Source organism: Triticum dicoccoides, chromosome 5A, assembly GCF_002162155.2.
Source record: "Triticum dicoccoides isolate Atlit2015 ecotype Zavitan chromosome 5A, WEW_v2.0, whole genome shotgun sequence".
NCBI classification, from domain to species: Eukaryota; Viridiplantae; Streptophyta; class Magnoliopsida; order Poales; family Poaceae; genus Triticum; species Triticum dicoccoides.
In genome coordinates this window covers 407,706,678-407,721,403 of record NC_041388.1, presented here as the reverse complement: position 1 = coordinate 407,721,403, position 14,726 = coordinate 407,706,678, and the positions used below count along the sequence as shown (strand labels likewise).

The 14,726-nt window shown below is 48.1% G+C and overlaps 2 long non-coding RNA genes across 2 annotated transcripts; one reads left to right on the top strand and one right to left on the bottom strand.

The window, feature by feature from the left end:
- The first annotated feature begins 4,200 nt into the window (after positions 1-4,200).
- On the top strand, positions 4,201-8,392 carry LOC119297459. The gene is made up of 3 exons (XR_005145660.1): positions 4,201-4,320; positions 7,970-8,226; positions 8,303-8,392. It is a non-coding gene; the product is annotated as an uncharacterized LOC119297459 (long non-coding RNA).
- A 4,173-nt stretch (positions 8,393-12,565) lies between these two features.
- Positions 12,566-14,194, bottom strand: LOC119297458. The gene is made up of 4 exons (XR_005145659.1): positions 14,076-14,194; positions 13,384-13,471; positions 12,699-13,301; positions 12,566-12,624 (listed from the first exon to the last, which is right to left on the bottom strand). It is a non-coding gene; the product is annotated as an uncharacterized LOC119297458 (long non-coding RNA).
- Positions 14,195-14,726: the final 532 nt, after the last annotated feature.

Here is a 14,726-nt window from a genome sequence, read left to right as displayed (position 1 = left end):
CGGCGCCCTCGGCTTCCTCTGCTTTGGCTAGACGGCGCCATCGGTGGCTAGGCGAGGGGCCGCATATTTCTTCGACGACATGGCGGGCGGATCCGAGGAAGAATGGAGGAAGCGGCGGGGGAGAAGGGGGGCAAGGGGAAAATGGAAGGAAAGGGGGAAGAAAACGGTGGGAAATTGGCCGGTGTTGCCGACAGCGCGGGCCCATGCGCCTTTTCGCTTCTACCAGCGCCACCGGACGCCTCCGACGCGCTGGGTTCGACTTGGGTTCGCCAGTTGTTATTTCGGCCCAAACCGATGATAAACAACGATCTGCAGGCGTAACTGGGTCGATTTTTAACCGCCAGCGTTAAAAAAGGCGCCTGAGGAGCCTGTTGGGGGACAAGTGAAGAGCCATTGCCAATTTCCTCTCTTAGGACTTGTACACTGATGGCTGGTTCATAGCAGAAGGCCTTGTTGCATGCTGAAGTGGATATATTTTAATGCATGGTTGCACACGCGTCTTTTCTTACCTGCTGAGGCGGCATTAATACAGAAGATTACTTGGGCACGACAACAAAACCGGGCATGTGCAGGGAGCAATTTCCTTGCCAATTCCAGAGCAGTGCACTGACCAAGTGTGTGCACGCCCTCGAAACCGGAAGGAGATAAGCAGAGCGCGGCCGTACGTTTTGTCCATAAGAAAGTGGCGCCGCTGTAGCAAATTTCAGCGTGCATGCTAATCATTATGGAGCCGCCAGCGAGCTGTAATGTAAACAAACAAGTCGCCAGTGAACGGTCATCCATCACATTATTATTGCTCCGCCCACGAGCAACATATCGAGTGCCGCCAACAGTAACCTGTCAATTAGTGTCTGCTTTCTATTTTATTGTACTCCTCGGAAGATCTCTCCGCGCGCGGTCTTCAGACCAAATTCCCAGAAGAAGGGGATCATGTGCGAGAGTGCTGCCTTTGTTTCAGTGCTGATCGCGGCCAAGCGAGCGCTTAGAGCATCTCCAACGGCCGCGCGAAACGATGCGTGCACGGGACGTTTTGTCATGCTCCAGCGGCGGCGGGAAAATCAGGCATGCAGAAAGCGCTTGCGCGCGCGCGAAAAGGCGCTAGCTCACGCATCATCTTTTGCGCGCCGCTTCCGGCGCGCATATAAAGTGCGGCGCGCGTCACGCGCCTCTCCACGTCTTCTCTTCTCTTCTTTCTCTTTCTCTGCCACGCGCCGCTCCAGCGTCCCGCCACTGACGCGCCTCCGCCACCCCGGCGCCCCGCCACCGCCGCGCCGCCATGCCGCCGCGCCGCCGAAGAGTGTCCAGCTACCGCGGCATCCGCCTGTGCCTCAATGGCGGCTACTACGCGGAGATACGCTCCGGCGATCTCCGGCTCGGCCTCGGCACATACGGGACGACGCGCGAGGCCGGCCGCGCGTACAACGCGGCGGCGTGGCGCCTAGGCCGGCCGCGCGGCCAGATGAACTTTCAGGATGTCTACACGCTCCAGCAAGCGCTCGACCGTGCGCCGCCGCCGCGTCTGAACACGGCACAAGACCGTGCGGAGCACGCCGAGCGGCAGCGCCGCCTCCTCGTCGCCCAGGAGGACGAGCAGGTCATGGCGGAGTGGCGGCGCCGCCACCCGGGGGACGTCGCCTACGAGCAGTCCTACTGGGCAAGGCATCGCGAGGAGGACACGCGAAGGCGCCGCGAGGTGCGGTTGGACAGGCGTCGACGCAAGGCGTTGGCGAACGCGCAGTTCGATCTCGTTGAAGCAGGTGGGCAGTCGTTCTTCACACCGGATGATGATCGGTGGTTGGACATCTGGCTGGATACCTCGGACGACACCGCCGAGAAGGATGACGATAGTGATGATAGCGACTTAGACTAGTTTTTTTATGCAATCTATCTCGTGCTTTATCGTTTGTCGTTTTTAATTATTATGCAATCTATGTTTCCGATGTAAAATACCTTTGTATCGTTAAAATTTATGTAATCTATCTATTTTCCAATAGCCTAGAATGAGCGCGCGCTGCTTTTTTGCGCGCTGCTGGAGCGGCGCGCGCGCGCTGCATTTTAGCGCGGCTGCTGGAACGGGCGCAACGCGCCGCGCCAAACCAGCCGATGCGCACGCAACATATGTGTTTTTTGCGCGCGACTCGACCGACGCCTGTTGGAGATGCTCTTACCTCGTCAAAGTGTATAACAACATTAGTTTATCAGTAGTGCAATGTTTTAAAAGGTTTTATATTTTTTTACAAAGGTATTCCCTTCGTCTCATAATATGAAAGTGTTTTTGACACTACACAGTGTTTAAAACACTCTTGTATTAGGCTGGTCATAGTGAGGGGTAACTTAGACTAGTGTCATGCATATGACACTAGTCTAAGTTACTACTCCCTCTGATCCTTTTTAGTTCGCATATAAGATTTGACTGAAGTCAAGTCTTGTAAAGTTTGATCAACTTTATAGAAAAAAGTACCAACATTCATAATCTGAAATTAATATCAATAGATGTGTCACGACTTAAAGTTTACTTCAGCATGACAGATGTTGATATTTTTTCATATAATTACGGTCAAACTTTGTGAAGTTTGACTTCAGAGAATTCTAATATGCAGAGTAAAAAGGACCGGAGGTAGTACATTCATAATGCAAAGTAACATAATAATAGTATCATAGATGTCTTCATTTATTAGCTCGTAGAATCATCTTGTCTTGAAAAACGCTATGTTACAGTAACATATTAGAGCAAGTATAATAGTACCCAGTCAGCAGGCTATAAGAACTTCCACGTCATCGAAATCATAGCTGGAAGAGAGAGAGAAAAGAGAAAAGAAGCAAGCGGGCCCTTCAGTTATCGCCGGCTACAGCGCTGGAAACAAGAAATCCAACCCACATGCAGCCTGCATGCAGCCGGGTGAGCTAGCGCTTCATTCATTCCCGCCAATCAGCATGCGTCTCCTTCCCTCCTTTCACATGCACACATTAAGTATTGATAGCTAGTTTACAGTCAATCTAATATACTAGCAGGCTATTACGAAGGCTACAAGGGACATGGCGTACATATATAGCCGGCAGCAAGCTTTCTTATTAACCATGCTCTTATGTTATCATCTCTCGTTAATTACTTGCCACATAAGTAGAATTTTGCGCTATGTTACTAGCTAAGTTACTTCAGCTTTAAGAGAGAGGAAGTACTCTCTCTGTAAAAAAATATAAAAACATTTTGATTACTACTTTAATGATCTATAAATATTTTTATATTTCTTTACAAAGGGAGTAGTACAACAATGAGCTTTGCTAGAGTTACGGGGTGATATTTACTGATTATAGTTACGGGCTGGTGGCGGCCTTATCTTATTGGATCACGTTGGGGCCCCAACCAGAAATCAGGGAGGAAGAGTTTAGCGTGGGCAGGACAGGTATGTCCGTACAGACGAGTCCGTAGCTGATAGTCCGTAAGTGTAGGATTTTTGGTACAACAATAGAAGCAGCGGCAGCAGAACGCGGGCCGGTAATTATTTACTCGTGCACGAACAGGGAGCGTAGCAGATTTCGGTGCCCCACAGATGCGCACGCTTCTCGATGCATGGCATAAAGACATCCCGCCTTGTCTCCATTCGTTCCTCCCCATCATTGCTAGCCTTCCCTACAGTTGATCCACGTAGCACTGTATTATACTACTCCTACGCTCATAAACCTTTTCAAAAAAATATATATACCACCATGATTTTTTTCAGAAATTTCGTGTAATACCGGTCGGCGCACCACTGTTTGCTGCTGCTGGCTCTGGACGGTGAGGGTGACATGTCAATGGGAGCGCGCATGTGTTTCCTCCCGGGGGATTCATGATTAGTCGATCGCATGCTCAGATTCGCGGGCGCCGCACACTTGTCACAGGTCACAAGCCTATCAGCTGTCAACAAGTCACGGATGCGCCCCTGGAAAGCTCCCGCCCGTGCCTCCCTTCCAGCAACGGACAAAATTACTGTTCTGACCCTTAAGGCAAACTAAATCTCGATTTGACCTCGTTCCGAAAAAATTTCGTTTCTGACCTTTTTCGGTGACGCCAAGGTCCCTGGCGTCTGGGTTACGAAGCAGACGCCGGGGTCCCTGGCGTCTGGCCCCTGGCCCGCACGCCCGCCTGCCCGTTGACCTGCTGACGTGGCAAAGAGGCCAGACGTGGCGTCTGGCCCCGGTAAGTGGATAACCCCACCGGGAGAGTGTGTGGGTCCCACCCCACACACTTTCCCCAATCCAGCCCGAGCTTGAAGAAGAGCTGCTGCCTCCCCACTCTCTCTCACCCCTCAAGCTCCCCCCTCAAATCCTCTCCAAAAGGTACATCCCTTAGGTGGATCTTTCCATCACTTTGTTGCTCTTGTTAATCTCTCCCAAATCATCCAATTATTTTTTGTTAAGTCTTGTCCTTTTGGTTGCATTTTATACATGTTGGTGGAACCCTAGTTCATGTTTTCTCCCCCTTATGTTAGTGTGAATGGCTTGGTTAACTTTGATAATATAGTGCTATGCATGGTGTGTAGTAGGAATATATGTTTGTTGAGTAGAAAGATTGGGGGTTAGGGTTAGTTAGTGATTAGGGTTAACTTTGCTTAGTGTGTTAATTAGTGATTAGTGATACTTTTGTGGACATCGCCAATAATTTAGTGTTGATATGATTTGGATATAATAAGATGTATTTGGATAAACACCAATTCTCATTGAGGTCTTAAATGCATTCATGTAATTTTTAGATGGAGAGACTTTTTAATGTTCATTACATTGACAAGGAGGCATTCTTGAGTAACAATGCCGACACGGGTGAGGAACCATTGGTTTTTGATAGAAGCCCTAGCTATGAGGATGTTGTTGCAAAAGTGAGACAAGTCTTGAAGTGGATGGACACCAATGTTGATGTTAAGTTAATAGGAAGGTATGATGTTGGAGTTGGAGCCAAATCTCGCTTGAAAAGTATGCCTATCACCTCGGATTTGCATTGGGATGTATACAAGGAAAAAGTATCCCAATCGGAAGACAAGTCACTTGAATTGTTTGCCACCACTGAATCTCCTCGGTTTACCTTTGATTTGAACCGGCATGTCTCTTCCCCAATGGATGACATGAGCGAGAGGACAATGGTGCCACTTGTTGAGCATAGGGTTGTGGTTGATGCCCCCAATGTTTATCCCCCACCATGTCCCCGTGTACCAACTATCAAAGCAAATGAGGTTGAGTTGTATGCCCCCAATGCTTCTAGCCAACCACCAACTAGCCAAGCAAATGAGGTTGAGTTGTATGCCCCCAATGCTTCTAGCCAACCACCAACTAGCCAAGCAAATGAAGTTGAGGTGATTGCTACTGACGGAGTAATTCAAGAGGATGAAGATGCTTATGATGACGACGAAGAGCAAGAGGAAGGGTTTCATGGCAATGATGTTGGTGACTTGGATGTGTACATAGCGCAAAAGGACATGGATCGTGACTTGCCTTTTAGGCGTCAATATGCGTATGACTCGGATGACGAGGGTCCAGTTGAACAGTTGGACGAGGATGGATTCACAAAGGAGGAGAACCAAATCCACTTTGAGCTGACGGGCTTACAAAAAAGAACTCACTTATTTAAAGATCTCGGCCTTGCCCATAAAGCTGTTGTTGATGGTGGAATGAGAATGACGGCGATTGAGCCAACACCATGCCCGGATCCAGGAGAACCAAGGGTGGAGAATGAGGACGAGAATGCTTATTTGAAGAAAGGATTGAAGTTTCTGAGCTTGCCTATGCTGAAGTTTTGGTTGGCTGACTATGCCATTCGAAACCATAGGCCAATTTATGTTGAGCACTCCGACATGAAATTGCGTTACACCGTGGTGTGTGAGCAAAAGGAATGCACATGGAAGGTTCGTGCAAGAAAGCTTAAAGAAACCGAAGAATGGGTGTTAACAAGTTGTGATACCACTCATAGATGCAAACCGCCATCCAAATGACTTAGAAAGACACACCGTCAACTCACATCTGAGTATCTTGGATACAAATGGATGAAAGACATAGCCTTTGATCCCACTGTGAAAGTGAGGTTTCTCATGCGGACGGTGAAAAAACAATTTGGTTATGAAGTCAAGTATGGGAAGGCATGGAAGGCAAAGGCAAATGCTATTAGGATGTTGTACGGTGGTTATGAAGAAGCATACAACCAACTCCCAAGGTTGTTGGCCGCCATTGCACATAGGAACCTGGGCATGTTTCATGTGGTCGAGGATCACGAGGGAGTGTTCCACCGTGCCTTCTGGAGTTATGGACAATGTGTGGAGGCGTTTCAGCATTGTCGTCCGGTCTTGTCTATAGATGGCACGTTCTTGACCGGTAGATATAAGGGCACACTAATGGTAGCAATGGCGCACTCATCAAACGACAACGTGTTGCCATGTGCATTTGCTTTGGTGCCTTCCGAGCACCAAGACAACTGGGAGTGGTTCATGGGTCATGTTAGGCACAACGTGATTGGGGCTAGGGAGGTATGCATCATATCGGACCGACATCATGGCATACTCAAGGCAATGGACATTGTTATTCCAGGATTTCCAAAGCTTCACCACAGATGGTGCATGAGGCATTTCGTGGCCAACTTTTACCGGGCATGTAAGAGCAAGGAGCTCAGCAAAGACCTTACCCATGTATGTGTGGCCTTCACCACCCAAGGTTTCGATGCTCGGTACAACAAACTCTTTGCAGCGGTGAACGAAGGGGGAAAATACTTCTTAACTAGGAATTTAAGTGAGAAGCACAAGTGGGCACGCGCTCATGACGATGGTGGTTGGCGATATGGCGACATGACGAGCAATCTCGTAGAATGTTTCAACAATGTGTTGAAGGGTGCTCGTGCTTTGCCGGTGACTGCAATAGTGGAGTACACCTTCTTCAAGCTTAATGAGTACTTTCAGAGGCATTCTGAAGAGACTGCAAAATGGATAGGTGAAAAAAAGGATTATCCGGAAAAGGTTGATGAATGGTTGCAGTTACAAGCAAGCAAGTCTTCACGACAACAAGTTATCGTATTCGATAGACTTGAAATGATCTATCAAATTGATGAGCCAGGTGGCACAACACGAGATGGTAGACAATATGGTGGTGCTGCATTTGAGGTGAAACTGAAGACTCGGTGGTGCCAGTGCGAGAGGCCTAGTAAGTATCATTGGCCATGCTCGCATTTGATAACGGCGGCGAAGGCGAGAAACATACATGTTAATGATGGAAAAACCGTGAGGATGCAAGAGTTCCATGTGGAAGCTACTAGGTTGACATGGGCGCCAAGATTTCACCCTTTCTTGGACCAATCACAGTGGCCTGAGTACCATGGCCCTCATATTAGGCCAGACCCTCTTCTGAAGGTGGAGACAAAGGGTAGAAGGAGAACTAAGAGGTTCAGGGGTGATATGGATGACCTGGCTGGATACACTGGCATGAAACAATTTGGTAGCGGTCATTTCATGGAGGCTCCTGACATTATCAACTGTGGGGTGTGCGGTGAAGGGGGACACAATGAGCGGACATGCAAAAAAAAGAAAACCAAAAAAAGAAAAACAAGTCATGGAGGCGGCACCGATGGTGAAAGAGGTGGAAGAGGTGACGGTGGTGGTGGTCGAGGAAGAACGAGCGTCAGAGGTGGTAGTGGTGGTCGTAGAGGGAGCACAAGTGCTAGAGGTGCTAGTGTTCGTAGAGGGAGCACAAGTGCTAGAGGTGGTGGTCGAGCTAGCACAAGTGCTAGAGGTGGTGGTCGAGCAGCCACAAGTGCTAGAGGTGGTCGTGGTCGAAGAGGAAGCACAAGTGCTAGAGGTGGTCGTAGAGGAATGGTTGATAATGGATCGGCCTTCGGTTATTTGTTTAATCCAGATGGTTGATCTAATAATAATGGTATATTATTTGTTCATACAATTCCTAGCATTTATGCATTTGCTCTCTTAATGTCTTGTGCTAACAATTGTTCTTTTTGTAGGCATGGCTTCATCCGGTTCCAGGACGAGGCCACCGTGCGCGGACCAAGAGGACATGCCGAAGACGTGGTTGGAGGCCAGTTTGGACAAGAAGAAGGAGAAGGATGTGCCCACACCACCATGTTGGTGTGGTGATGTTTGCAAGCTGAAGGTGTCCACTGACCGCAACAAGTCATGGACAGAAGGTAGAAGGTTTTTCGTGTGTCCCAACTATGCACATGATCGTCGAAGGCCAACTAACGCATATGACATACCACCGGTATGTTAGGTGTACATATAAAAAACATCAACAAGTTGTCACTCATATGTCTAACAAAATCATGGTTTATATGTAGTCCCCTCCTCCACTTTGCAAGTACTTCACTTGGATAGATCACGAGGTACCAAAAGATATCCAAGAGGACCAACGTGCAGATTGGTTACGGTGGCAGCGCCTATTCGAGGAGTCCTATGCACGGGGATTGGAGCGGGAGCGTCGTGAGAAGGAGGCTCGTGAGCGCAAGAAGCGTGAGCAAGAGAGGGCACGCAAAGAGAAGGCGGCTCGTCAAGAAGAGAGGGCAAGCAAACTTGCAAGGGCTCGCGATGCACGAGAGGAGGACGAGGCACGTGACAAGAAGGGAAAGTGGCCCCGGACTACTCAGTAGACAAATGGAAAGGCACCGGCGTCGATGATGAACTGTCGAGACTTTGTTTAATGTACGAACTTATTATTCGAGACCTTGTGTGGTCATGTACTATTTCTGTCATTCGAGACTATTTGAGATTATGTGCAAACTATGTTCGTCATTCGAGACTAGTTGTTATGCTTTGTTCATATTTTTGGTTGAGAGTAGCATGCTTTGTTCATATTTAACAGTGTTTGCTAGTTGTTGCTAAGCAAAAACTTTAACAAGCTGTGTGCAAAAACACCAGGCCCACACCCAGACGCCAGGGTGCATGGCGTCTGCCTCCCAGATCCAGACGCCAGGGTCCCTGGCGTCTGGCTTGCTTTGCTCACGCAGGTGACCAGACAGGCCGTCTGGTGTGTCTGATGGACACCCAGACGCCAAGGTCCCTGGCGTCTGCCTCCCAGATCCAGACGCCAGGAACCCTGGCGTCTGGCGTGCTTTGCTCACGCAGGTGACCAGACAGGCCGTCTGGTGTGTCTGATGGACACCCAGACGCCAAGGTCCCTGGCGTCTGCCTCCCAGATCCAGACGCCAGGAACCCTGGCGTCTGGCTTGCTTTGCTCACGCAGGTGACCAGACAGGCCGTCTGGTGTGTCTGATGGACACCCAGACGCCAAGGTCCCTGGCGTCTGCCTCCCAGATCCAAACGCCAGGAACCCTGGCGTCTGGCGTGCTTTGCTCACGCAGGTGACCAGACAGGCCGTCTGGTGTGTCTGATGGACACCCAGACGCCAAGGTCCCTGGCGTCTGCCTCCCAGATCCAGACGCCAGGAACCCTGGCGTCTGGCGTGCTTTGCTCATGCAGGTGACCAGACAGGCCGTCTGGTGTGTCTGATGGACACCCAGACGCCAAGGACCCTGGCGTCTGGTGTCCAGAAAGCATTCTTGTCTAATGGATAAGATTCGAGTGGATAAGATTTTGGGCCCACCTCTACCCCTCTCATCCATTCATCTCCACCTCTACCCCTCTCATTTCACTCATATCCACCCACTCTCACCTCTAGCCCTGCCAACGTCACTCCCTCGTCCAGCACCCTAACCCCCCCCTCAGATCTCTCACAAATCGGTCCGGTTTCACCGTTGGATCTTCAGGATTTCGAGACTAGAAGGTAAATCAACTCCACCCCCATTTTTGGTTGGTTTAATTTATCATACTTTTGTGAAAACCCTAGTTTGTTTTCCTCGTGGTTTAATGTATCATAGGTTAGCTACTAAGAGATTTGTGTGCTGTAGATGGCTAACGAAACTCAGTGGGTGCTTAGCCCTGTTGTTCATGTGCATGGCTTGTCTCCATGTATTGTGCAAGTTAGTCAAGTGGACCTCACTTTCGATTTGTTAAAGACTAAATTCATGTTGAAGCAAGGGTTGAAGGAAGAGGATTTTGTGTACTACGTCAGCAGGAGGAAGTCAGATGGCCCCGGGGAAAGAAAATTGGTTGACATAACTGATGATGACAAGATTCAAGAAATGCTGGAAGAATGGAAATGGAAAAGGGTTGTTGACTTGCATTGCTACAGGAAACCGAGTTATATGTGATGTTCATGTCGTTTCAACCATCGTGGTCATGAACTACTTATGTCATTCGAGACTATTTGTGTAATTTGAACTATGTTTGTAATTTTCTATGTCATTCGAGACATTTGAACTATGTTTTGTCATTTGTCAACTATAGTGTTATGAAAAGACTATGCAATGCTTATGTATGTATGTTATTCGAAACTACAAGTGAAAAGACAAAACTACAAGTGAAAAAGTAAGTATTGTCTGCACCAGGACCAGACGCCAAGGACCCTGACGTCTGGCTCCCCTGCTTTACCCTGTTTCTGGTGTCAGTAGACTGCCAGACGCCAAGGACCCTGGCGTTTGGTCGCCTGACTTACAGCCAGACGCCAAGGACCCTGGCGTCTGGTCCCCTGACTTACAGCCAGACGCCAAGGACCCTGGCGTCTGGCTCCCTGTGCATATAGATGACTAAGCACAGATTTCATCATTCATGTCAAACATTCATATAAACATTCATATAAATGACTAAATCACAGGAAACAACAATTAACATAAATCACATCATTCATGTCAAACATTCATAGCAACTTCACGAATCCGGTACAACTTAATTCGAACGGCAACAAGTTCATGGAAAGAAACGACAACAAGTTCATGGAAAGAGGCTACACCAGGTTCGTCGAAACAAACTAGAACAAGCTCATTGAAACAAACTACAACAAGCTCACTTCTTCCTTCCTCTCTTCACGATATCTGCAAGTGTATGCTCCTCCTCTTCGCTAGCCTCATGCTCCTCCTCTTCGCTAGCCTCCTCCGCCTCTGCATCAATGTTCGACTTATATCTTTGCATTCCCGCAGGCATAAATTGATGAGGATACTCCGGACTATGGAATTGAGTGTTCCATATCTTCTTTCTACCTTTCTGGCCCGGTGTCTTAGCTATTGCTTTGCCTTTTCTAGAGCGGGCATTGCCTTGTGTCGGTTGTGTAACCTGTGATGGTTGTGGAGCATCAACATCATACTCATGATCCTCTTGATGTGTTGCATCATACTCATGCTCATCATGATGTGTTGGCTCCTCTTGATGTGCTGGCTCCTCTTCATTGACCTCCTCCTCTATGTCCTCTTCGTTCTGGACATAACGCCGTTTATTAGCTCTGGCGGCGCGGCTACCTGGTGCATACATGTCACTGGACTGAGCACCATGGCAAGAAAGCATAGCTGCCATCTTATGGAACCGCTTCTTGAACTTCTGCGACAACACAAAATATGCTATGATATGAGATGCAAATAACTAATCCGCGAAAAAAACTTTTATAATATATTGCGACTAACCTCCATCGTGCTCCTAAGAGTCCTCTCAGATAATGCACCACCACGTGGATGACTCAGTGCAACATTGGCATCGTTGACGCACAGAAGCAACTCTCTGCCCTGCAATTCATGAGCACACCAAACTTATGTATTTGAAAGAAAGACAACATGATGCAAGTATATTAGAATAGGTCAAACAGACTACCATTTCGTCATGCATTGGTGCGTAGTCAACATGAGCCCCTCTGGTGTCTCTCACAGCCGTGTTGAAGGTATGATAACCTTCTGCAGTCTCCGGGTCTTCAGACACCAACTCCGACCACTCCTCGTGAGTCCAACCTGGCTTCAGCTTTAACCGGTAACGATCCGCATACCACACTTGATACTTCTGATATGCTGACTGATTGTGAGGTCTATTCTCTGATTGCACTAACGTGTCTCTTTGATTCCAAATTTTTATCCACGCACGGTGTTTGTTTGCCCAATCCGATATATCCTGATTGTTCCTTCGATCGAACCTACAAATGATGCACGGGACAAAGCATTAGCAAACACTGACTTATTCAATGCTCTACTACATACTCAAGGCATGCTTGCTTACCGATGCAGAGATAGCATTTCCTCCTTGCTCTCCTCAATTGGAATACCTTGTCTTTTTCCAAATTGTCTTGCCACACGGTCTACAAAGTGCCACTCGACTGCGAAGAAGCATATCATTGGGCACCTCGCCCGCCAAAGATGGCTATCACGCGTGCACATCTCATTAAGATCAAAGTCACGATCTTCCACATAAGGCAACCAATGTACCTGCAAAACAAAGAGATACATTGTTAGCTACATACATAAGTTTCATTCTTGACTAAATTTTATCTCATCAAACTTCTCATAACCTGCTCAGCAGTCAAGGTGTCCAGCTCGTTCATATAGCACTTGTATCGCACATGCGAGCTTCCTGTGTACACTGTCACTTGTTCCCAATAGTAAGCAAGCGTAGGGCGCCGATATGGATCATCATCATGCAACCCGTCATGATTACCCCGTGGGTTTGCCATGAGGGGGTTCTTCAAATCGGGCCGTCCAACCGGGATCCGCTCCCACATCCACACGGATAGGCTCCAAACAAACCCAGACAATGAGGATGTACCTCCCTTCCTCCGACACGCCAAGTCAAGCTGCAATCAAACAAACATGTTAGATATGGAGGCGCATGACAAATGCAAAATAATTGGTTGCAAATATCTCTTACCTGACGATACAAGTATGCTAGTGCGGCCGAACCCCAGCTATACTGGGTATCCCAGTTATTAAGTGGCTCCAAGAACATCCAGAGGGCTGAGTTCCCGGTTGCATCTGAGAAGACTACCTTGGTTAGTACATACCAAAGATAGGCCCGCGCGTACTGCTGCACAACCACGTCATTGGCATCCTAAGGGCACGGGTTGGTGTTTCCTCTGACCAGTTTTAGCCAAGAATGCCTCACTTTCGCTGTATCGGCCTTGCCTTCCTGAGGGCCCTCGGGCTGAACGCCAATTAAATCGGCAGTCCGTTCTCGCCAATTACCCACGCTGACACGACCGGTAATAGCTTGTCCATTGATAGGAAGGCCGCTTATCATAGCCATGTCCTGTAGGGTCATCGTCATCTCCCCACATGGAAGGTGGAAGGAGTGAGTCTCCGGCCTCCAACGATCCACAAGTGCGGTCAGCGCCGCGTGGTTCACCGGGGGAGCGCGTCGCTTAAACTGCAACACGAATGGGAGAAGACCCAATCTCCCAATGTAAGGCTCATACCGCGGGTCGTAATCAAAGTCATCAGCGGAATGACCCCTCATGCGCATAGCAACTACAACCTGCAAATAAAGTGATGTTTTAATAATCAATACAAGAACACAAATGAGAAACAACGAAAATTGACCCAGTCTTGCTTCTTACCTGTCCATTTTCAATGGCACGAGCACGATGCTCCTTATCCCACTCATCGATTAATCCGTCATACCAAGGTCCATCACCATCCGCCATCCTACAAAAAAATTTCACAAAAATCTATGAATACATGAACAATATCAAACAATTTCCTTCTCCAAGTTTATTCCATATGAAAACACCATTCTTCTCAAACATAACCACATCATTTCTTTCTTCTACATATGCACACATATCATCTAGAGTACCAAATTTCACCATCAAATATATTTCATTATCATCATCCGCCATTCTATTGAACAAATCATGTCACACACAATAAGAAAATTTCATCATCTCTTTTGCATAAATTTTTTTGCCAACAATAGTATGCCAACAATAGGATTATCTACACATACACACATCATCTATCAAACCAAATATAGTATGCCAAAGTCTATTTTACATACACAAATCATATATTCATCACCCCTCTTAATTCAAAAAAAAATTCCTATGGACAACATATACACAAAACCGAATTGATTTTACCTACATGTTCAACTACACATCATCTACTGCATACCTAATCATCTATCAACTACACAAAATTTTCTAAAAATAAGAAACCATCTACTCATCTAACATCACCTAGTGTTGAATAATGCATCCAACCAAAGAGGGGAAAACAAAAAAAAATTGGAGGGAATGGGGGAGAATACCTCAAAGAAGCTTGGGGGGGTCCGATCTGTGAGTTTGAGGGGTTGATGGAGTAGATCAAGGGGGGTGGTGGTGGGAGGGAGAGAAGGGGCGAAGAACAGAGCCCTCTGTTCGTCGTGCGCCGCCAGGAGAAAGATGGGGATGGGTGGGCTGGCCCGCGCGGTTATCCACTTACCGGGGCCAGACGCCACGGTCCCTGGCGTCTGGCCTCTTTGCCACGTCAGCAGGTCAACGGGCAGGCGGGCAGTGCGGGCCAGGGGCCAGACGCCAGGGACCCCGGCGTCTGCTTCGTAACCCAGACGCCAGGCACCTTGGCGTCACCGAAAAAGGTCAGAAACGAAATTTTTTTCGGAACGAGGTCAAATCGGGATTTAGTTTGCCTTAAGGGTCAGAACAGTAATTTTGTCCTCCAGCAACCATGCTATATGCTATTGCTATGGACGGAGCCAAATCAACGCAAGAGAGAGGAGCAGCATCGCCTTCGGCCGGGTGCGCGCCGATCGGTCAAATCCGGGCACCTTTTACGGGATGAGGCATATGCAGCAGCTCTCAGACTCGCTGGCCGGAGTTGGAGGGCCCTTTTGTTCTCCTCTTTGTGCACATGCAATAATATTTTGATTGCCTAGACAATGTTTTTTGTTCTGTTATAATCC